The sequence below is a fragment of the Copidosoma floridanum genome, unplaced genomic scaffold (genome assembly GCF_036245765.1).
Source record: "Copidosoma floridanum isolate Cflo_tuat_1 unplaced genomic scaffold, Cflo_Japanese_pri ptg000006l, whole genome shotgun sequence".
Taxonomy (NCBI): Eukaryota; Metazoa; Arthropoda; class Insecta; order Hymenoptera; family Encyrtidae; genus Copidosoma; species Copidosoma floridanum.
Window position 1 is genome coordinate 4,667,917 of NW_028321883.1, and position 25,066 is coordinate 4,692,982.

General features: G+C 32.2%; 1 protein-coding gene across 1 annotated transcript in view; it reads right to left on the reverse strand.

Moving 5' to 3' along the window:
* Positions 1 to 25,066, reverse strand: part of LOC106641897 (neuropeptides capa receptor) — a 617,109-nt gene that overhangs the window by 431,772 nt on the left and 160,271 nt on the right. The window lies entirely within an intron of this gene.

The window sequence follows — 25,066 nt, forward strand, 5'->3', positions numbered from 1 at the left end:
TCATCAACATAAGGGATCCTGTCGTTGTCTTCCGTAGAGTTTTATATTATAGTCAGGTTATATAAATACTACAAAAACTTATAGTTAACTAGTGTAGACAAGGTTAAAGTAAAAGCGTTTTTGGAGCTATTATGATAATCGTGGCTCAATCAAGTGCTTACTATGACCTAGGTGTAGACAGCCATATGCTAAAAAGTAAACTTATTCTTTTAGAGATATTTTTAACAATGCATCTGCTAAAATACATTACTAGTTTCATAAATAACAGTATAACTTAGCGTTTTTCCACCTCATTTTTTCTATTGCTTTCAGTGTCTGTCTTCTTCTTTGGAGATTCACTAGAAATTTTACCATCTTCTATACATTTATTATCGATACAATGTACTTGCACTCCGTCACGTCCACTCAGTTTTTCTTGTCTTTACCTTTTCTTCTCTTCCTGCTACACATTCTACTGGCCTTTTTTAAACTTAGGTAGTAATTTTTTTCAAGGCTTCATCTTTCACCAGTATATTTAAATCTCGTAATCGACCTCACATTATACGATAAGCAAACCATTTGTATTATTTCTCTTATACATAGCTGTTTTGCAAAATTTTAAACTGTAAGCCATTTCATAGATTATATTTTTAGATCTTTTAAGCTCTGTAGTTTAATATGGCGATTATTGTAAGTGATTTAACTCATTATTTATGACTATAATTAAAACTACAAGTTTATTATTGATACAGCTGTATAGCTGATTTTGATTGTTGGGTAAGGGGCAAGTCACGTTATAATCCCCTTTCTAACATGCTAGTTACAGATTGTAGGATAGTGAGGGACAAGTTTCTTCTTTAACATCAGGGCCTCTAAAGACTACTTCTCTCTCTCTCTTTCTCTCTTTTTTTCTCTCTCTCTCTCTCTCTCTCTCTCTCTCCATTTTTCCAGTTGCATCGAAGAGTTCAATTGTGGTCCCTTTGGGTAAGGCATGGAACCTCCTGAGATCCAGTAACTTTTGTTCAGTCGTAAACCAAGTTTCGTTCCTTAAAGTATTTTATACTTTAATAGCACATAGACTAACAGAGTTTCTGGAGGAGAAAAACATGCTTTTACCCATGCAATCAAGTTTTCGCATAAATAGAAGCACGCAGTCAGCTTTGTTAAGATTGTTTATTTCGCGGTTTAAGGATGACATTGTGCAGAGTCATAGGCTGGGCTGACGATCATGGGCTGCGATTTAATTTTGATATGTTGTATGCTGTTATGGTGGGCATCAGTTAGAATCTTATGCGCATAGATACGACTAAATTGCCGCCACTCATAGCCAGTAGTCGTTCGATACCCTTTACCAAGTAATTTGAATTTTGTTAGTGCCCTCCAATGAATTAAGAAATTCAAAGTGATCATTGATCCGTTGGAATAGAGATAAAAGAAATAAATGAATACATCTTGTAATTACTTATTTCTCATATTTTGTCTCTAACGGATGACTGATAACTTTTAATTTCTTCAACAAGTGGATGAAGATTCGCAGTATAGTAGTTTCAGGCAATTAAGGTTGGAGTTCTAACATACCACCCATGTGTTCGTGGGTTTATGGAGTGCTCTATCGTTTATGCCACTGAGCTGGACTATTAACTAGCTCATTGAAGGCGATGGTAGTGTCAAGCTTCATCATAGCCCACATCGAATATGCATGCTTGGTCTATGACGTACTATTAGGGTATCTTTTTATCAAACTAAATAGGGTTCGTAATACTGTCATCAGGTTTATTTTTAACATTAGGTGGGATCTGTATATAGGACAATAACGTATAAATTGTAGCAAGAGTATTGCTGCCCTGTTGGCTGCGTCTATTTTGATGAAGTCAACTAATTTGTTACTTATAAATTTATGAGGGATCGTGGCACAAAAAAACTACTCAATTGACAAATAACTGATAAAAACCCACCTAAAAAAAACAATTTTGCTGAATTTATCGGAACGGAGGATGGGAATGAACTGGATAAAATAAATTAAAAATGCACTGACTATGAGCCACGAACGAAGATATGTTTCGTGGCTCAAGGGAAAAACTCCGAAGAAAAAGACCCAAGAGAAGAAAAATTAACGGAAATACAAACGAGTGAGGTTGAACTATAAAATTTGAGATAAATTTCCTGTAATGAAGAGTGTGCACTTGTGTATTGTGTGTAGAAAACGTATACGTGCACGTCCGCACGTGTCTCGAAAAACTCACGAATCGAAAAACGTCGCACGGTCTGCGAAGCGGATTTTCGCCGTGCTTTACTTGCAGCACGCCAAGCTTCTCGAAGATAATGCATGTTCGTGATAATGATGAAAAAAGATGTAGAAACCAGTAGGACAACTATAATACCCAACTATGCCAGATACTCGAGATCGCAGTTGACAACTGTAGATCGTTCTCTATAAACAGATAGTTCGGAATGGACCTGGCGCGCCCACCCAAAGTAGTCGCAAGACCCCGTTCCCTTTTTAATTCTCCCACCCACTGCAGTCGCTAGGACCCATCAATCCCTTACACCTTATGTAAAAAGCCAGGAAAAGAGAGAGAGAGAGAAAATGATGTAAGCACTTAAAAGAGGGGGAGAGACCTATGACCCGAGAACACTTGATAAGAGCAAAAGAGAAAAAGGATGAAGGTAAGAAAGAAATGGACCAGCGATTGCATGTGTGAATATGTGATGAATTTTTGTGTAAATTCGGTGTGCTGCCACTTTCGGCGTGCTGCGAGGTTGATCCTCCACCGCTCACGAGGTGGTCTACGAATTTTAGTCGTTTTGACTAAACGACGTACACGAGTAGAGTGATTGCACCAAAGTGTTAGACAAAACTACTTTTTAGCGGGAGGAGCATACATAATTTTAAACACGTAAGAGCTGCAGTAGTAGTTAGTGTTAGTAGTAGTAGTTATAGTTAGTAGTAGTTAGTGTCTTTTTCCACTACATCGTCCGGAGCGTCTCTGTTGATCGGACTTCAATAGACCACGTACATTTTCCAGTTGTTATGCCGCATCTTCTTCACAGTGTGATATGAAGCTCTGGGACCAATTTTCTGCATGCATCAGACTGAGAAATTCGCTTAAGTTTATTTAAGCAACATGCTATGAAAACTTACTTTAGCAGGGTTAGGCAGTTTGGAGAGAATATCGTATTATCTATGTATGTTCTCATGCTTCAGTCATTATGAGGCATTGTTGAATAATAAATGCATTTTAAAACTTGTATTGTTTACATTAATAAAACATAGTACTGCAAATATTATTGTATTACTAGCAGTCCCCCGTCTCAGCTTCGCCCGAGAATTACTAAATGAAACACCGTAGTGTGTTGACATGTAATGTGAAACGTTTTCAGTTAGAAATTTTACACATATTCCTGACACATCTCAGAACAAAAATCTTCTTATTAAAAACATATTTTTTCGGAATCTATATAGTTTATTTGGTCAAATAATAAGGTGTGAAAATTCAAAAAAAATAATTATGCTAAACAGTACCGTGCATTCTTTATGCCATAAAATAATCGGTGGCCATAAGAAGCCTATGATTTACAGTTTCTCCTGTATAATTCACGAAAAGAGCTACTTTTTAAAGCTGTTGAGATTTTAAACCCCATAAAAATTTATATTAAAAAAATTTTTTTTCTCATATCTCACAACTTTATTACCAGAGTAACAAAGTCCTGGACCGCAAACCCTACATTTTTATTGCCACAAAAACACAAAAACATTTTCTACTTATTTAAAAATCTAAAGTAGGATCTTCAAAGATTTCAGAGTTTGCTGTGAGGGTACAATGAAAAAGCTTATCTCTCACGTAATGGACTCTTTATTTGTCGATTTTGACGCTGCTGTTTCAATCTCGATAAATTTTCTGCGTCGGTTTCTTGATGCCTAAGCAAAATTGTATTTATTAGATACATTTGAAGTTTTTCTTCCAATTCACCCTCTTGCGACTTTTGGCATGCTTAAAATTTTTGTGACCCCTAAAAGCTGTTTTGTGTTAACTTTGTTAAGTACTAATATAATTGTTGGCAAGGTAGTTTAACGTCCAATGGCCTTAAAAAGACCGGTGAGCTTCTTAAGTTAACTCTTTCTTGACTGCAGTTAACAGCAATTGTGACTGCCTGGATACCTCAGGGTGATCTTCTCCGGCCTGCTGTTGAAGACCCAGACTGATCGGGAGAAAAATTACAAAGTCCGAAGCTTTGGAGCTAGTTGTAGTGCTCTTTTCCAAAGTCTCCCGGTATAACGTCGAAGATGTTGGTGTTTAAAGTACCTTTTTTATTTGCAGATTCAGTTGTTTTGGTGATCTTAGATGGGGAGATTGGTTAGTGATACTTGTCCAGTGGAGGCTGTCCCGTTGGCTCAAGTTTTTTTTCCTTCATAGCTGTTATAGGTTTGCCCAGCGCAGACCTTGGAGAGGATTAGTGATTCCTGGTTGAACGCTTAGAGTCGAGAGGGTAATATAGGGTCGTCGGTCACCGGGTTTTCCAGCCTTGCGAAGAACAACTCCGCAGGTGATGTCTGCCAGTGAATGGCTGACTTGGTTTAATAGTGCCCGTCTTTAGTTAATATAGTGTTCTAGTCGACGAATCGCTTCCGGAAATGGTAGTAAAAATATATTTGTTGGCAAGGTAGTTAAAACTTAGGTATGCCCTAAAAAGAACCGATGAAATTGATGGTGAAGTAGGGAACGTAAATACTTATAATGGCCTTAAAAAGCGCCAGTAGTGAAACTTCCAGGCTATTCTTTATTATTATTCCTGATAATGAAGAGCTGGCTACAGATTGCTTGACTCTTACCCTGGGAGTCTCTATGTACGGAGACTGTGATGGAGGGAGGTACGCTGCTGACCAAAGAATATCTCGTCTTCGGGTTGTTCCCCGGATAACCAACCGCTCATCGTTAGGCAGGGACATGTGGGTAAGCGTGCTGGGGACGCGATGACTAAGAAGGTAGCCGTTGTGGCTGCCCGTGCCCCTCAGAGCTGTTTTCCCTGGTTTATATTTGTAGCTAAAAATCCTCTGACTGCACCAGCCAGGATGGTGGAGCTGCCACACAACTCTGAAGAGCTGGTGCAGATTGTGGTCTGGCTAGATATGTCTCCTGGTATTATGCCGGAGATGTTATCGGTTGGAATGGTTTTTTTTTTTATCGCACTTGTCGAGATTCAGGGCGAATGGAAACGTAGGTCTCTTCCCCCTTGGATAAGAGTGTCGTCCGTAACCGGGATATCCAGCTGCAGGACTATAATCTTCATTGACTATACAGCTCGTTGAACTGCTGAAATTCGACTACATTACTATTGAGACGCTCTTATTCAATTATGTTGCAGGTAGCTTCGATTTTATGTCGACGACACCTAGCGGATTTTACTGAACTTAAGTGAAAAGCTGGCGTATTTTTGCAAAACTTTGAGCTCATTTATTGCTATTGTTATTAAATTTTTTAAGATTAAAACTATACTTAAACCATCTAGGAAGTATCATGAATCAGTGTGCAAAATTTCAGCAAAATCGGTTCAGTAGTTTTTGCGGTTAGCGATTACAACGGTTTTAGTGACTTTGCTTTATATATTAGTAAGATAAGTTTGTTGTGCGAAATTAGTTTATATGCATTTATTACATTTCTAATTTTTTTGAAATTGTTATTTTATATTACTGTTCTGGAAGTCTCTGCCATACCGGTACATAGCCCTTGGCATCAATAAACTGTGTTAGAATGTTATCATCAAACGATCTTCTGTATGAGAAGCTAGCTTATCTATATTCAAAAATTAAACTTTATCTGAAAGTAAACTTTAGCTGGTAAGCAGTGATAAATAAGGAATACAACTAAAAAAAATCATAAATATGTATCAATTAAAAGTTATAATTTTACTGTACTTTTTAAGTCATCGATTTTTTAAATGAATTTTATATTTGAATTATTATTTTTAATATTTTTATCATATCTTTTTAACATGGACATAATATTTTTTGTCTGAAATGATTTAATAAGTTTTGTGAAATGAACGAAAAAAATTTCATACCAAAAGTTACATTACTGGTTTTTGCATCAGATGACGATATTTTCCCACAAGTCAATTCAAAACCCGTTTTCCTTTTTTTCACGGCTTATGCCTCACTTTAAGGTCCACGCCATTTAAGTGTTTCCTAAAATTTTCTACTCACACTCTTTATAACTCATCCTAGTTGCAACTGAGGTACGTGCTACTTAACCTTTATATCTTTCTATGTTGTATAGTTATCTAGGTTTGGCAATCCACACAACCCCCCAAAAATCAATTAAACCCCCCTTTCCTACACACAGCCACCCACAGAATAAGATAAAATTCAGTCATTTTATCACTTATTTTTAAATATCGCAATTTTTGCCCAAACCTTCTACTGATCCCAACGCATTCATTTATTAGCCCTCGCCACCTTCTCCCACCAACCCCCATACTACTTGTGGAAAACCTGACAGAGATCAAACCGTCTTTTACGGAGTCAGATATGTACACATACGTGTGCGTGTCGTGTATGTATGTATACATTTACGTTTTAATCTGTTAAAATTAATCTGCTTTGTAATTAGATTACTTCAAGACAAAACTTTCTTGTCGTTAAGATTTATAAGCCATGTTATAATAAGGTTCCTTTTACTGTTTAAGTGGTTGATATAACAATCATGTCTGACGTGATTTTTCACAATACTAATGACGATAGCATATACATGCAGGAATAACACAGCAATGCAGAGCCGTTATATGCACCATTTTTCAGAATGGCTCTAAAATCAAAGAAAAAAAAAGTATAGCAAACTACTAGTGACATCTATATATTACAAACTCCAATAAAAAACATACTTTAACTGTAGCATACTGTAGCTTTAGTGTTGGTAAGATAGTGATGCAAAATAGTGGACGTAGTGCTGTGGAGTAAATATAAGGGTGCAATCTCACGGCGCGACGCGTAATAGAGCGTGCATAATAGAATTGTCCCTATGAGCTAATATGTTAAGCCTTTACTGCTGCTGCATAGACTTATTGTACCCTAAGGGTTGCACCCTTAAAGACATGACAACATTGCTTGACTAAAAGGGCTTCTGTCGATATATGTTGGTGACATTTTCTACAATCTCACCAGTAAAAAATCAGACAACGTTTATCTACGCTTTATTTTTGTGATTTTTTTGCGATCATAAACAAAAAAATTACAGAACCTGAATTTTATTTTAAAATTTATTTCATCTTTTATAAAGAAAAAGGTATAAATTTTAAAAATATATTTTTAATTGTTTTGTGACTTTATACTGCTGGCCTACTCTTGAGCTGCATTTGCAGCTCTATCTAGTGGGTATTGATAATCTTGATTCACTATGTAAGCCAGATTTTTTCTAAGCTTGTACACAAAGATAACTAACTATGTATATTAAAGCCCGCAGTGGTTCAGTTCGCTGGATCGTAGATCAGCACGCGAGAGACCACAGTTTGATTCCCGGCCAGTGTGACTTTTTCGGGCAAGTACCTCTGTGATTTTACACGTGTGCTTTTTCGCCACATAAAACGCCTCATGAAGGGGTGGGTGACCTTTTCGCAACAAAACTACATATTTTTCTTGACACCCCTCTCTGTAGAGAAAGGCCTTCTATCCCTTTTCCTTTCCCTGTTCCAAGTGCTCAGTGCCCAGAGTAGTGCCCTAATTAGAAGCCAGACGTATAGTACTATAATATAAAAAAAACTATATACATATATAAATCTTAAGAGCAGAAATACTTCCCAGCCATTGGATGTTAATTCGTCAAGGCCAAAATTCCAAGAAAACAACCCTCATCACGCCTGATAGGAGTTAACTTTTAGGGGCTCAACAAGGATACGGAACGCGTACTTTTTTCTTAAGGTTTAACCATTTTGGCTTTCACATTTGGGACGCAGAAACTAACTCCCTTTTTATTTGTAGTGTTCAAAATCTCTCTAAAAATCACAGTTAAAATAATATATATAAATGTCATTGCTTTCAAGTGCACTTGTTACATTCCGAGTTGATCCATACGAGTCATATTTTTATTGAAAATGCAATTCATTCGTCAAATGCATACAAGACGTATTTTATATATACGCAGGCTCATAAAACAAATAAAGATTATATGTTACTTATAGGCATGTGTGTATATTAGCTTCAAGAAAAATGTTGTATAATATGCTGACACATGATGTGACAAGCTTCGTTGTTAAAATGCATGTATGTATTAAAACTGTACGTTACATGCATGTATGCATAAATTGTATTGTATGTATGAATGAATGTATGACTTGAGCATTGATTGTCCATTTGTAATTTTTTACACCGATTTGACAATTGTGATTAACAAATTATCTTATAATGATCAAAATTATGACCTCCTCATACATAAAATCATATATAATGAAACGTTTTCGTGCAAGCTGACTGTTTTGCTGTAAACATAGTTTCAAGAATATTACCCACGAATGACACTAAAATCAATCAGTTAAGACCATACTCTAAATAAATTCAGTCAAAAATTGGCATCCCTTATGAGTTTGTCAAATTTAGTTTTGTTTAAAAGAAAAAAATAATACAAAAAACACCTTTTAAATGAATTATATACAAATAAATAAGAAAAAATACCAAGAAATAGTAAAGACGACTCTGTAGTAGATAACTCCGTTTTACAACTGTTTTCAAACGTTTCACAAGGATTAAAGGCCACCAATTCATTGATGTGCATAAATCAAGCATCTCAACACGCACCTTGTTACGACGGATACTCGACTTCCTCAAAAGCCTTTTACATGATATAAAAAAAGACAAACTCTTATAACAGCTGCTCAAAAACCTATGTACCTACGCACTGTTATAATTAGTTATAAAGGCTAAACTTGAGAGAACTCAATAGGTTCTACTGTTGCATCAATAAATCAGCTCAAGAAACGTCTAAAATAAGTGTTTTTGCTAACCCAATCGTATCATAAATATATGGCAGATATGTTAAATACTACAATAAAACAAAACGTAACAATTAAAAATTTTTATCATAAAATAACTTCTCTCACAGAAGCTACTTTAACAGCCCTATTGACTGAACTGAATGATAACAAACTCTAGACGACACAAAAATAACAACTTAAAAAATTAGCACTACAAATGTTCATTAATAAAATAAGAAGGAATTGCTCCACAGCAAGTGTACGCTCTTTGGACTGTTACGATAAATTTGTTTGATACAGATCATGAATATTACGTTATAAGTCTGGAATAAAAATGGATCTTTCTAAACAGAAAAAGTGAGAATAAATTACAATTTAACTGCATTAATAGAAGAAAGCGGACCAATTTAACTTATCCTTTTTTCATACGAAAATAATACAATCAACTCTCTTAAATTAATGAAAAACAAGAAAAACCCTTAAGTCTGAAAACTCAACCAAATTTTAAATCGATTTTTTTAAAATTAACTTTTTTATTTTACAACCGAAAAACCAATACCCGATACCTAAATCCCCACGCGGTATTTTTATTATAATCATCAAGGATTTAAGGTTATTAACAACAGAAGTAATAAATTACCAGCCTGAAGAAGAAACGCTAAGAATAAGATCACTGGCGATACTTATCTTCGTTGAATTACTGCCACACCCAGATATACATAAGCAAGGTGGTAGTTGATTGCAAAGAAGGTCATTATTATACAAAAGCTTGAAATACGAGAGATAAGCAGACAAAAATAAAAATACCTGAATTGTGGCACAGGGGTCTTATGCCACCCTTATGACTGCGTCTAAGCGACGAAGCCATCTGATTCATTACTAAGATATTAAACGGAGAAAACACGAAGCAAGTACAAAATACAAAATATAAAACGCGAGAAAAGTATAACACTATGATGCGGAAGCACGGGACAAACTTCTAAATTTACGCGCAATAATTACACAGCTAAAATACAAAACTACTTTACAGAAAATGAAAGGAAATTAATTGTGAAAGTATCTACGTTAATTTACGAAGGACAGTATGGGTTGGGTTGAACTAAATGAAAAACGCTATTTATGAGCCACTGATGAAGATATAATTTGTGGTTCAAAGGAGGAAACTCTTGCGATAAAAACCTCCTAAGAGGAAAGAACGACCGATAAAAAATTGAAGAGAACAATGAATAACAATCTGATTTTAATTGGTGTGCAGATGTGGAGGTATAAATGTGTATGAGTGTGAGTGTAAGTTAACGTTCGCACTGTTCTCTTTCTCGTCTTCGTACCACGGTTCCGTGGGTGCGGATTTTCGCCGTGGGTGCTCACAGCACGTAGTAAATGTTGATGTGGCACGTGGCTGTATTCTAGATTTAGACGAACAAAGATAAATTAGTGCAAAAAAACACGTTAATGCGTAGTGGTGCAACGAAAAATTTCTCTAAAACTCAAACGAGCAAAAATTACCCAAGACAAGCTACGTACAAGATTTCTCAGAAAATAACTGGAGATCGCTCTGTAGAGAGGCAAGTATCGGACTGGACGAGGACTACCGAATTTTTCCAGTGGCGCTACCTTTTCACTCTCCCTTTACCCCCCTTTCTTTCTAAGGATGCGCGCTAATTAGTGGAGGTGTTATTCATCACGAGTGTCAATCGGGCGTCGCGACGCGAACAATGCCTTAGATGGGCGAGACAGGCTAAGAAGTAGGTATTGAAGTGGGAGAGAGAGCGAGAATCCAGAGCACAATAAAAAACGCGCGTAACGCGTGTGTATGTGAAGTAAATGAATTTAAGCGTGGTTTTATGTGTTGATGCATACGAACGTACTTTGAGCTTTGATCCTCCTCTGCTCACATGGCGGTACTTGATTTTAGTCGCGTTTGACTAAACAATACCTGCACAAGAGCTTGAACCTTTTGATGTTATGGAATCTAAAAAATCTAGTTTATCAGAAATAAGAAAATTGTAAAAAATAACGCTATCTTATTGTACATTCTAGGTGACCTGGCTCATACTTCTATTATGATGCATAAAATACCTACGACGGAAAACTGTCCTATATGTGTCAAACGATACTGATACTCCTTATCGTTACACAAAAAAATAAAAGCTCAAATAGAGGAATTATTAGCAGACGGTACAATCATAAAATCAAACAGCCCTTACAGAAGTTTTCTCTGGATAGAATCTGAAAAATAAGGACCCAATGAATCTAAAAGATACAGATTAGTAATAGTTCACCGTATACTTAACGAAAGACCTATCCCAAATGCTTATCTACTACCAAACATTACTGTAATATAAGAGCAAACTGGAGGCTCAAATTACTTCTCCTGTTTGATCTAGTCAGTGGGTTCCATCAAATAAAAGTTGACCCCACAGATACACATAAAACTGCTTTGAGCTCATTTAAGGGTCATTATGAATATGAAGAAATGCCGTTTGGGCTGTGCAATGCACCTGCTACACTTAAACAATTAATAAACGCAATTCCTTGATGACTGCAAGGAATTAAGTTATTTATTATATTTCTTGGTGTCATAATCGTTTGCTCAAAAACTTTTAAAGATCATGTCACAAACATAACATATTTGTTTATAAAGTATTGAAACAAAATTTAAACTTAAGACTGGATGAACGTGATTTTTTAATGCCTGAAATTATATGTTTAAGACATAAGATGGGTAACTACACAGTCAAACGAGATTTTAAGAAATTAGTGGCAGTTGGAAAATTTCCAAGACCAAAGAATCAAACAAACGTTAAACAAATTTCAGGATTAGAGAGCTTTTATCGTCGTTTTGTACAAAATTTTGTGGAAATTCCAGAGCTTTTAACGTTCTTGTTGATAAAAAAGAAAAATTAAAATAGAGATATATACAAAAAAACAGAAAAGCTTTGAAAATTTAAGAATAATATTATTCAAAGCACTTGTGTCAGTTTGAATATATTGAAGATCCTATGAGTAGGCTAAAAAGATGGAGAGCAAGACTTCAATGTTGTAATTATATTTGTAAATACAAACCTGGTAGACTAAGTACGAACGCAGATGCCTTATTAAGAAATTCAATAGAATTATTTAAAGATGAAAACAATAAAAATCATTTTTCGGATAAAAAAACATTATTTAAAGCTCGTTTGTTACCTTTAGAACCTAAACAAACTTAAACTTTAATAGCTCGCCAAAATATGTCAACAACCAATCAATCTCATTCTGATACAATTGAAAGTATACAATCAGCACCTAGAGTAAGAAAAAATTAACCTAGAGATACACTATTAAAAGTACCTCGGGGTATAAAAGGTGGACAAAGAAAATTAAATGCAAGGTAGATTGAATGCAAGACAAAGGAAAGAAACACCAAGAGTTCAAATAAAAAAGTCGTCACTCGAACCTCTCACCACGTGTACCCCACAGTTTAGCGAGCTAAAATCCAACGCTTTAAGACGATTTAAACAATTATTATTTATGGCAAGTTTAAAAAGTTTACCTGAAGAAAAGACCCCTCAAAATATAATCGAAATCCTAAGTAACAAAAATTCAGAAATCAATTAAATTAAAGGAACAATTGAAAAAAATGTAGAAATTTCACCGATATAGACTAAGACTTCCATTAAATCCAGTACATCCCTAGCCAATAACATTGATCAGGAAATCTGTAATTTTTTAACATAGGCTGACTCTACCCCTCATAATAAAGAAACTTAAAATTCAACTACAGCAAAACAAAAATTTCAGTTTACTTTGTGCTGCTCCATACGAGATCAAGTAAACTATACTATTAGAAATAAAAAATAGTTACCTAATTTATGAATTATTACTAACAGTAATAAAGATTGCAACCAAGGAAGATTTATTGAAGAATAAAATTAAAACTCATTTTAGTGGGATGGTTACAAAAAAAAAATTAAATACCGAATAAAAGCGTTCTTGGAGAAGTATAATCTTTACCTACATCCTCCACTAACATCATTACGACAGTTACTTTAATCAAGAATGAGTAAATTGACATACGTTGTCTTCTCAAAATTGAATCTGTTCTACTATGGTAAATGAATAAATTGGTGAAGTTAATTTATTGCAAACGGAGATCACATAAGAGGAAAATTTTTAATTAAACTACAAGACCACCATAGAAATTGTTTTTTAAGTAATAAATTGCTAGACTCTAGTGATAAACTGTAAAAAGAACTTTATCACCTAATAAAAAAAATAGAAGTAAAGAAAGAAATGATGACCAATCTCAATTAGAAAATATACAAAATAAAACTGATAACGATAGCAAGGAAACTTCTTATCAAAATATTTTACTGCAAGCAAGCCATACAGCAACATTACAACCTACACAAAAAAATTAGGACCTGTCTCGTAGCAAAGCGATGATGAAAGTAATAAGCCCTGTTGGAAATCCATCTAACGTAACTTATAAAGCTAATAAATTAACATTTCTCAATACTTGAAGAATTTTAACCTATACCAAGGATAATAACATACATTTTATTTTAAAAACTGTATATTTAAGATCAATGAACAATTAATTACTAATAAGATATTGAAGTTATATTAAAAAAAGAGTAATTCGATGTTCAACTAATATTAGAAGACGTTATCACTACAAAAAACCGAAATCACTACATACTTTGACTAGTCGTGAAAAAAACTTCAATGACAAAATAAAGCCTAGAATTTTACAAACGTGCTTTAAAAATCTTGCAAATGCTATAACATTAAGAGAAGTTAACACTGTTTGTGTTCCTAGGAAAAATGATCTCATCTTTAATGTTCCAAGAAGAGAAACGTCAATACTTTTATATAAAGATTAACGTCACCTTCCTCTTGCGGTAAAAATTTACTTTAGCGCATGTTTTCATCAAGCTCTAGAAGACAGAAAAAAAAATTATTGAATGTCATACTGCTTTTCTTGGATGTCCTAAAAGAGTAGTCATTACTGATAAACGAATGAGAGAAAAATATTATTGAAAGGGAATGCGGAACAACATTGCTGAATATATACAAACATGTAAAATTTGCCAGGAACAAAAATTAGTCCACACAAAAGCAGAGAACCTATGGTGATAACAGACTCACCATCATAAGTATTTTACAAAGTTGCTATAGATACTGTAAGCCTTTTTTTACAAAATACATCTGGAAATAGGCACTCTTTAACAATGCAATCCTTACTTACAAAATTTTTTATTCCAGTTCCTGTTCCTTGCATACAAGTAATAACGTTTGCCGATGTTTCAAGATATTTCATTTTAACATTTTACATTCCTAGTACTGTTCCCAGTGATAGATCAAAAAGTTTTATTAATCAAGTGTTGACAGAAGTATCAGAAATGTATGAATTCCGTTTAGCTCTGACTAGTGCACATTATCCGCAATTAAGTGGTTCGTTAGAGAGATGCCACGCTATATTAAACGATTTTTTGAAAAATAGCGCTAAAAATCAAAATGACCGGAATAAAATGATTCTCTTTGTAACGCATGAGTGCAACACTTTAGTTCGTTCAGTAGTCTGTTCACTTTACACCCTTCGAACTTGTCTTTGATAGATAGGTACGTTCTCCAAATCCACTTTCAGACTAATTTTAACTAGAAATATACAGCTCATATGCTAGTGACCTTGCCCACTTTTTACTTACAGTTCAAGAAATAGCTTGTGATAGATTTAAAGTATTAAAACAAAATACAAAATCATGTTATGATTATAAGTTAAAGCCACAGAACTTGGAAGTTGGGATGACAGTCTATGTGCTCAAGGGATTTTGGGAAGAAAAATTAGATAGATTTTATAACAAAATTTTAAAAATTAACGAAAAAAAAAGCTATAAAAACGTCATATTAAAATCAGAAAATTGAAAAATAATTAATAATCATAATAACAAAGTAAAACGCTGCTACTAAAAAAAAAATTATTATCAATATAGTCATGCACATGCAAGTCCATGATAATTAATTTAATCGAGTTTCTTTACATTTTCATACTAACATAAAAACAAAAATAATAGTTAAATCTTATTTACAAATCTTTAGTCTTAAGCACATATACATACAATTATATTTTTGTACTCTTTTCCCTTCTCACTTCTTTTTCCTTATTTAACGTATTTAATTCCAACTCTTCTCATTGGAACTTATAACCAAAGTATCCTCCAATATAGAAAGAGCACCTTCCATTATCTCCATTGATATAAGAGACAGAACAGGTAAGGAAACAAATGATCAGATCATCAAACAATAGTCTTAAATTGTACATATTACTTTCACCACGATAAATCTCTCACAAAACGCGTCTATATCCATCTTAGTGTTTATCTTATATCATTATCTTACACTTCCCGAAATTAGAAAAAACTGCTTTATGGAGTCGTCAAACACTTCTAAGCCCATTATTCGAAAAAACTTTAAAACATTAATATCAGAAGAAAAAATACTAACGTGGAGGAGATATACCTTTGTTCCATCTAAGTAGAAGAAATAACGCAGCAGAAAAATGCATACTACAACACCAAAAAAAAAGTTAATATTTATTTTTTCGTTGCAGATTGATCTGGTCAATATGTTGACTACAAAAATTGCCCCTCTGCTTTTGCTAACACTTAGGACTTGTATTTTAAAAAGCAAGAAGGATATAGATAAAAAATCTCAAGACAGCGTGCTTTTAGTAAATGATAAAGGTATATTTTATGAGTTCACTGACAAAGTCAGACTAATTCGTACTGTTACTATTACATAAGATTTTCGTAGCATTCGATACCAAACTGAACTATACAATGAACAACTAGATACTGCGTTGGAACAATGTACTATAGTACTTGAAAATCAAGAATGCAAAGTTAATACCTTGATGTACAATATACATATAGAAACGCGATAAACAATCATATTATACTTTTGAACAAAATCAATATACGAAGATCTAAAACTATTTTTTACACCTAAAACACAAATACATTTTATTGAAGCAAATTTCAATAATATAATTAAAGTTATTTTTAGCCACATAATTAAGAGACGAGAACTACTAGAATATGTGGGGTGGATTTTTTTTTAATTATGCAGATCTATAGATGCAGATGATTGAGATGAAATAATACGGTTATAAATAATCTGTACAAATCTACACAAACATTGTTATATTGTAAAGCAAAGCAAACTTATACTGTGCACTTGAATTTCAAAAAAATACATATAAAATTAGAACCAATGAAAGGCATAATGAATAATTTATTAAAAAATTGAAGCTCTTCAGCTCTTCAGCTCTTCTATCAAAAAAAAAATTAAGGAAAATGTTTTGTCTGCTATAAAATTTAAAATGGCAGTAAAAATACGTGACTTGCGGTTTTTTAAAATTAAACTACTAAGAAACTCACGGTATAAGCCCTACAGGGGTCTGAAAAGGCTTATTTGAGAAGTCTTGAGCTCTTCTATCAAAAGATGTATAAAAAATTTTTCTGTCTACTATAAAATTAAAAATGGCGGCAATAACACGTGACCTACAGCTTCTTTGCAACAAAGCTACTAAGAAACTCATGGCATAAGCCCTACATTCGTCTAAAAAGGCTTACATGTAAAGTCTTACGCTCTTCTATCAAAAGATGTATGAAGAAAATTTTCTGTCTGCTATACAATCAAAAATGGCTGCAGAAAGACGTAACCTACAGCTTTTTTACATTTAAGCTACTATAAGTCTTGCGGCATAAACCCTATAGGGGTCTACAAAGGCTTGAATAAAAGATCTTGAGCTCTTATATCAAAAGCTGTGTATTTCTTGTTAGCTGAACAATTTAAAATGGCGGCAAAACTCGTGACCCATACCTTATTCTTACTAAAACTATCATGAACGTGCTGCATTTATCCAACTGGGGTCTACAGACATTCGAATGACAGTTCTTAGTTTTATTCTTAGAAATCATTCTGAAAAAAGTCTTTGTTAAACTTAGAATTAAAAATGGCGTCAAAAACATGTGAGATATGCGTCTTTTTAACAAATTGTAGGATAGAAATTTTTTTTGTTCTACTCAGGTCCTAATAAATCTGCAATAATCATTCATCTTATATGATGATGATGTAAACTTTGAAAATATATAATTGCTGTGGTTTTAAACTTGAGATGTCATTATTGGTTCTGCACTAATGTGTTAAAGCTATAATACGAACAAATAGATGTTTTCTCTGAGTAGAGTACAGTTTTATGATTTTGTAAATTATTCATTGTCAATATGGCGGTATCAACCACATTATTCCAGTATTTTCGGTACGAAACGCATTTCAACAATCATTTTTTCAAGGTTATTTAGGATGTACGAGGTGTGATCAAAAAGTAAGGTGACTTTTCATTTTTATAAAAAAATGTTCATTTATTCATCTAAAACTATGTTATCCCCTTAAAAATAATCCCCCTCAGATACAATGCACTTTGCAAACGCTTTTTCCAGTCGTCAAAACACTTCTGGAATGCTATTTTGGGTATTGCATTGAGCTCCTCCAGCGATGTAGCCTTAATCTCCTCAATCGTGGCAAATCTTTGTCCTTTCATGGGCTTTTTCAATTTATGGAAGAGGAAAAAGTCGTTGGGGGCCAAGTCTGGTGAATATGGTGGCTGAGGCATGATAGAAGTACTGTTTTTGGCCAAAAAACTACTAACTAATAACGACTTGTGCGCAGGTATCATGGTGTTCACGGATACACGTCTCTATCCAAAACATCCGTCAAAATTGATTGGCATGAGCCAAACGATGTGTCAAGATCATCAGCTATTTCTCTTATCGTAATTTGACGATCTTTTAGCACCATTTCTTTCACTTTCTGAACATTTTCGTCGGTGTTTGACGTGCTGGGTTGCCCGGAGCGAGGTTCATCATTAACATTTTCTCGGCCCTCTAGGAATAACTTAAACCACTTATAAATAATTTTTTTGCTCATAGTTGACTCACCGTAGGCTATTGTCAACATTTCAAGAGTTTTTAAGCACTTAATACCATTTTTTACACAAAAATTAATAAAAACTCTTTGCTCTATTATTTTCAACAAAAAGAAATCGCCGAGTACGCAAACACGAGTCAAACCTTTAAGTATCTCACATAAAAACAACACTTGCTATATAGTCAAAACTATGAACATATGATCGTGACTAGTGTATCAACATAATAAAAAAAAGTTTTTAACTTACAGTGTAAAGAGCGCGTGCAATTCAAAAAGTCACCTTACTTTTTCATCACACCTCGTATAGTAGCAGGAGAGAGATATAAAAAATTATTTATTACGGTGTTTGTTGAACGTGCCGTTCTGCTCCCAATTGTTTCCATGATTTCTTGAGGTTTTGTGCATAAGCACACGATCAGTAAGAGCTAATTTAGGAGTGAGAATAAAAACTCCAAAGTCAGGTGTTAGTTTGAGCAACGTTTCGTGGGTCTTAACGCCAACCTCATCAGGCTCAGTCTATATCGTTAAGACGATCGTTACAGACTGTTCTGTAACGATCGTCTTAACGATATAGACTGAGCCTGATGAGGTTGGCGTTAAGACCAACGAAACGTTGCTCAAACTAACACCTGACTTTGGAGTTTTTATTCTCACTCCTAAATTAGCTCTTACTGATCGTGTGCTTATGCACAAAACCTCAAGAAATCATAAAAAATTATTTGCAATAGAAAAGTATTATATAATAATCTTTCAAACAAAATCGTAGCCAAAAACAAGTTATATTTGAAATTTCTTGATCAACCCAATAACTGTTGTCAGATATTTTTATAATAGTAAAAAAACAGAACTTATATTGTGAATCATAAAATAAGGAACAGTTTGCAAATGATGATTAGTAAATTTTAAGGAATAGTACTTTATTTATACAATAGTTTGGTGGTTTCACGCACCTCCGAATATCTTCATTTTAATAATTGATTTGTTTTGTTAAACAATGAAAGCATGGTTTATTGAAATTTTTTGTAAACCCTGGTAGGGTTCATGCCCAAAAATTTACAGTTCACTCAAAAAAAATGTAAGTCACGTGTTTTAGCGTCATTTTAAATTTTATATTCGACAAAAAAATTATTTCTGTACCATGCTTGATAGATATGCTCAGACCTTTCATTCAAGCCTTTGTAGACCCCTGTAGGGTTTATGCCACGAGACTTCTATTAGCTTAAATGTAAAAAAGCTGTAGGTTACGTCTTCCTGCAGCCATTTTTGATTGTATAGCAGACAGAAAATTTTCTTCATACATCTTTTGATAGAAGAGCGTAAGACTTTACATTTAAGCCTTTTTAGACGAATGTAGGGCTTATGCCATGAGTTTCTTAGTAGCTTTGTTGCAAAGAAGCTGTAGGTCACGTGTTATTGCCGCCATTTTTAATTTTATAGTAGACAGAAAAATTTTTTATACATCTTTTGATAGAAGAGCTCAAGACTTCTCAAATAAGCCTTTTCAGACCCCTGTAGAGCTTATATCGTGAGTTTCTTAGTAGTTTAATTTTAAAAAATCGCAAGTCACGTATTTTTACTGCCATTTTAAATTTTATAGCAGATAAAACATTTTCCTTAATTTTTTTTTGATAGAAGAGCTGAAGACTTTTAATTGAAGCTTTTCTAAACGGCTGTAAGATTTATGCTACGAGGCTTATAGTAGTTTTATTAAAAAAATCTGAAGGTCACCTGTTTTTACGGCCATTTTGGATTTTATAGCAGACAAAAAATTTTCTTTTGTACATATTTTGATGGGAGAGCTCAAGACTCTTAATTAAAGCGTTTTTAGATGTTTTTAGGGCTTATGCTGTGAGGTTTACAGTAGTTTTTTTTTAAAAAAAGCTAATGGTCATGTGGTTCAGGCAGCCATATTGCATCAGGAATGTTGACTCAATATATGCCACTTAGCATTAGAAACCAGATGCTTAGACCTTTCATTTGACTATCTACAGAATCTAAATAAATCAGTCCAAGTTTGGAGAATAGCAGGGGGGTCATTCGTTCACAAAGAATACCTTATATATACTATCCCAATTTAAAGAATCCGTCTGCCTCGTACCTATTTCTTTGACGTATAAGTGTAATAGAATAATTATTGTAGTATTTTGATTTTGTGAATCAATAAATTAAAGTTTTATTTCATAACTACAATTTCGAATATTAATAAGGATAAAATTAACTACATAATTTAAAGACAGCTGTAGTAGTTTTTTTATAACATGTACACTGAGCGATTATAATATAATTTTGTTTGATAAAATAGGGATTTTTTACGTAATGTGTACTTTTTAAATGATAAAATATTCATAAATATATTAACTTTTACATTATTACCATAAATATTGACGATTCATCTGTAAAAATTATCAAGTAAAGTCAATTAATTCTGTAAAAATCTCTTTCCGAACAATATTTTTTATTTCTATATTTTCTTCTTTTTTTACTTATATAAACAAACTATTTTTATTTTTTCATCTTAATAAAGGCCCATATAGTTGACCATAACAAAATAAGGGTTTTCTGAAATTCATACCTGCGTCATCAAAACTTTGACCTAGATTTGTTTATTGTCATAGCAAATACCAGTACGATTGGAAATTGTTTACGATACGAAACAAAAGGTAATGTTAAGGTGGTTTCTGTGACTAAAGTTATTCTGGGAATGAAGACTCTATTTCCAATTTTTTCTCCAGTTGTTATTTCTCCTTCTATATTATACTGTAATGAATTCGTGATTTGTAAGCGTGTTCTATTACATAGTCCATCTGATACAGTTAATGTCCTAAGTAACATCACTTTTGTATCAATTTTAAAACTAAGTTTATGAGGTGGTAATCCTTCACAAATATTGTTCAACATTTTCACCAGAAAATTTAAATAAATATTATTGTGCAATCTATCAACTCCCTTATAAATTGCGTTATCCATAGTAAATTTTAATTTTTTCAGTTAAGTTTTTAAGAATCTTATTACTCTAATAACAGGTGTTCTAATTTAATGATGTTAGTATAACAGTATTCATTAAACAATATAGATATAAGAAAATATTTGAGAACATACATCGTTTGATATCCAATTTTTAGGAATGATTAAATTTTTTATTTCCCCTTACCCAATTTACAATGATAATTTTAAAAATCCTTCATCGTTAAAAGAAACATTAATTTCTAGTTTTAAAATTTGGAAGGAGTTCTATAAAAATAATGATTAAATAGTTTGTTCAATTATAATTTTCCTATGACTGTTTTTGATCACTAGGAGAATGTGGAAAAAATCAACCCCTAAAATAATTAATTTACTTCCAAAACATTTTCCAGTGTTACATAAATTTCTTAACGTTCTGTCAACTATTTTCAAAGGTTATTTTAGAATCATTAAAGCTTCATCCCAATTAATTAAATCAACTTCTCTAAATTTCTTTTTATCTGACTGGAATTCTAAAAAGGCACTCTATATTATTGAGATCTAAAGGAAGTCTAAACATTCTATGACTTGTCATCCCCTATAAAAGCAACATTTATGCTATGCCAGTCCATGCAATTGACATAATTTTTTTTTAATTTTGAGAAAAAAAGTAAATTAACATTTTATATCAATAAGTTTTACCCGACCTTCTCGGGCTATCTATAAAGAAAATATTCGTTGTTTGTTGGCATATAATATGAAATATTTTTGTTCTGGTCATTATTTAAACTTTGAAACATTAAGTTTAACATTTTTTTACTGAAACGTATTTCTCAATCTATATCTCCTTTTTAATTTTCATTTTTTTGGTGTAGGGTTAATTAATACATTTACATGATTTATCTTGTGATTCTAAGATTTATTTAATATGTAAAAAAGCTGAATTATCTTTATTATTAAGCAAATCCTCCGTAAAAAATTTTTGTATTTATTCCATGTTTTATCACCATAGACGTTTTCTGAAATTAAAAACCAAACGAAAAATTGCCTTAATTGATATGGAAAAATAATAGGAATAGCTTCTTTTCAAATGTCATCTACTTTTTTATCATTGCCTATTAAACCTAATGCAATTACAGTATGTTTAAAAGTCTTATATTTTATTCTATTATATGTTTTAATACCTTTGAATAATGTTAAACCAGTTACTTTATTTAATACAATTTTAAAAAAAAGCAGTATTTATTTTTATTACATTTCTTTTTCTTTGCACAAATTTTTAATTTATCATTAAAAATGTAGTATTCTGAAATGTTCACATACTTAAAGGGTTTTGCAAAGTGATTATTTTTATTATATTTAAACCAAGTTGTTAACTAGGTTTTGTAGTTTTCTATAACTTTTTCAATATTATTTTCTTCGAAAACCAGTTTTTGTTTGTTTTTAAGGTGAACAGCTAAATTTACAACTGTAAAACTTCTACCAAAAATAGGAAATTCTCGGAAAATCTGAGCTGCTTCCATTGGAGCTACATATCTAGCATTAACATTAGTAATAATTCCATCAAATATTTCTTCGTCTCGGTCTTTTAATTTTTGAATTTTGAGGCATGCTCTGTCACTATGACGTGTATGTGAGTAGTCATAAATATATTTTTTGCTTTGAAAAGATGCACAAAATTTGACGTTGACATGACGTTTGTATACCATTACTAAAAATTTATTATACGGTACAGTTATTGAATTATCTACTGGAATTTTATTTTTTCTCAAAAACTTATAAACATGTTGTTCGGAAGTATTATTTTTTCTTGTAAATTCTGAGAAACTAATTGTTTACAATGTAGTGATGTCTGTAAAAAATTGTGGAAAATTTTTGTACATTTTTTTTCAATTATACAAGGACTTTGTTTTATATAAGGTCCATAAAGTGTGTGTTTAATCACTAATTTTAAATGTTTTTTAGTACGAGAAGGAATTGCAGCTGAAATAACTACATTAATTTGTTAAGGTGTAATAATTTTTTTATCAGGATGCAAACTTACTAAGATGTGTGCATGAGGTAGACCACGTTTTTGGAATTTGATAGAATAGACGTATGCCATCACTGAACCGAGTATACTGTTTCTAATGATGTCATCAAAAACTGACATTAATTTTGAGTGAAACAATCTAACAGTTATGTTTGAAATAGCATTTGGTGTCGTATTTTCAGGAAATTTTGATAAAATCAACTTTCATTTTTTCCATTTAGGATTACATGTCACTGTTGCAAATAAATCTGGTCTACTACATTTATTAATTATGGACATTGCATTATTATTTCTGCGTATATTTTGGACTTCCAATGTATCTTCATAGAAGTATAGAAAGATGTCCAATTCTTTTCTTTGTCACGAAATTCTTAGAAATGTTGGATGCACTATTAACAATTGCATCTAATAAGCCGCGATAACATAAAATTCTTAAATTTTTTTTTATTATATGTTAAATGATTTAATAATGGATAAAAATCAATTTTTTTTTTTTGGTCTTTCAGACAGTTCGTAGGACTAACATAATAGTTTGTTTTTTACTAACTGTTAAAAATAATTTTATGATTTGGTAGTTTTTTTACATTTGCGATTTGATGTAAGTGTTTGTACTTCCTTGATATTGGATTTTCCCTCTTAATTTTTGTCAAACTTCCGATATATTTTTTAAGAATCTTAATACTATTTATAAATTTCAACCTTATATCAATAGCAACTTCATCATCATCATCATCATCATCATCATCATCATCATCATCATCATCATCATCATTATCATCATCATCATCATTATCGTCATCATATATATACAGTTGACTATTTTTTGGTTTTTTATTACGATCAAAATTAAATAAGTTTTGCGCAACATGAAAAATTTGTCATTCAATTTTAATATTTTATTTACCATTTCCTTTGTGTTCTATTTCTCTACGTATCAGAGATGCAAAACTGAACACATTATTGTAGTACCTGATAAGTATACTACAATTTTCATTAAGAAGTCAAAGTTCTTCTAATTCTAAATTATATTTATTCAACGGACTAAGACGAACTTTTCCCTTGTGACAACATGTTGACTTATTTTTTCTTTTGGCTGAAATATTGCTGAACAATACATACACTTAGAACTAATTTCACTATAAGACGCAGGATTGACTAATTATTCTTTATTTTTATTGAGAGTACTGTTCAAAATTTTATTTAAATTTCTATTATTAAACGTATTATTCATTTTCTTACATTCAGAATTTTTTTTTTTTTAAGATGCAATATCCATAAGATTTTGTAGTTTCCTTCCAATAACCCTATTTTTTAACACAATAACCTTAATATACCCGAATCGTTAGTTTCTGAGAATTAAATATTTAACGAAAATAATTTAAACAATTACCAAAATATAACACGTTTATACAATCTTGAAAAACAATTGTAATGTGTAGATTTATTATACCCACAATACTTTGTATTTAATTGACGTACCATAAATTCTGGAGTAGGTTATTATTTCAAAAAGATTTTCAGAATTTGTTACATTTTTTAAATACTTATTCTTAACAATAAAATCGATATAAAAGTTTTATTTTTTACGTCATTTTTAACAATCCTACCTCTTGTTCTAGAATGAAAATAGTCTTTATTATACAAAAAAATATAAAAAATTTTGAACAATCCATTCCTATCTGTTTGATGTAAACTATTATCTAATCAGTTTTCGAACTGTTAAGGTTAAGTATGATTAACTCTTAAGGTAATATGAGATTCCCTTTCCTGTTTGATTTTTTATGTATTTCTTATTGAGTTGTCAACTTCTGTTTAAATACTTTTTTTATTTTTCGAGAGTTTAAATTTTTTATTTTTAGAAAAATTTTTTTCTAAATAATAATTATTTATCATATTACATGATTTATTGAAAGATTTTCTATTTAATTTATTTAAATAGGTCTTTAAAAATCTGGTACAAAAATAGTCAAAATTTCATTATTATTACGTAATTGAGCTCGCGCATGCATAAAATACATCTTACTTATATATAAAGCAAGGTCGCTAAAACCGTTGTAATCGCTAACCACGAGAACTACTAAACTAATTTTCCTTAAATTTTGCATACCGATTCTTGACACTTCCTAGATGGTTTAAGTATATTTCTTATCTGGAAAATTACATAACAATAAAAATAAA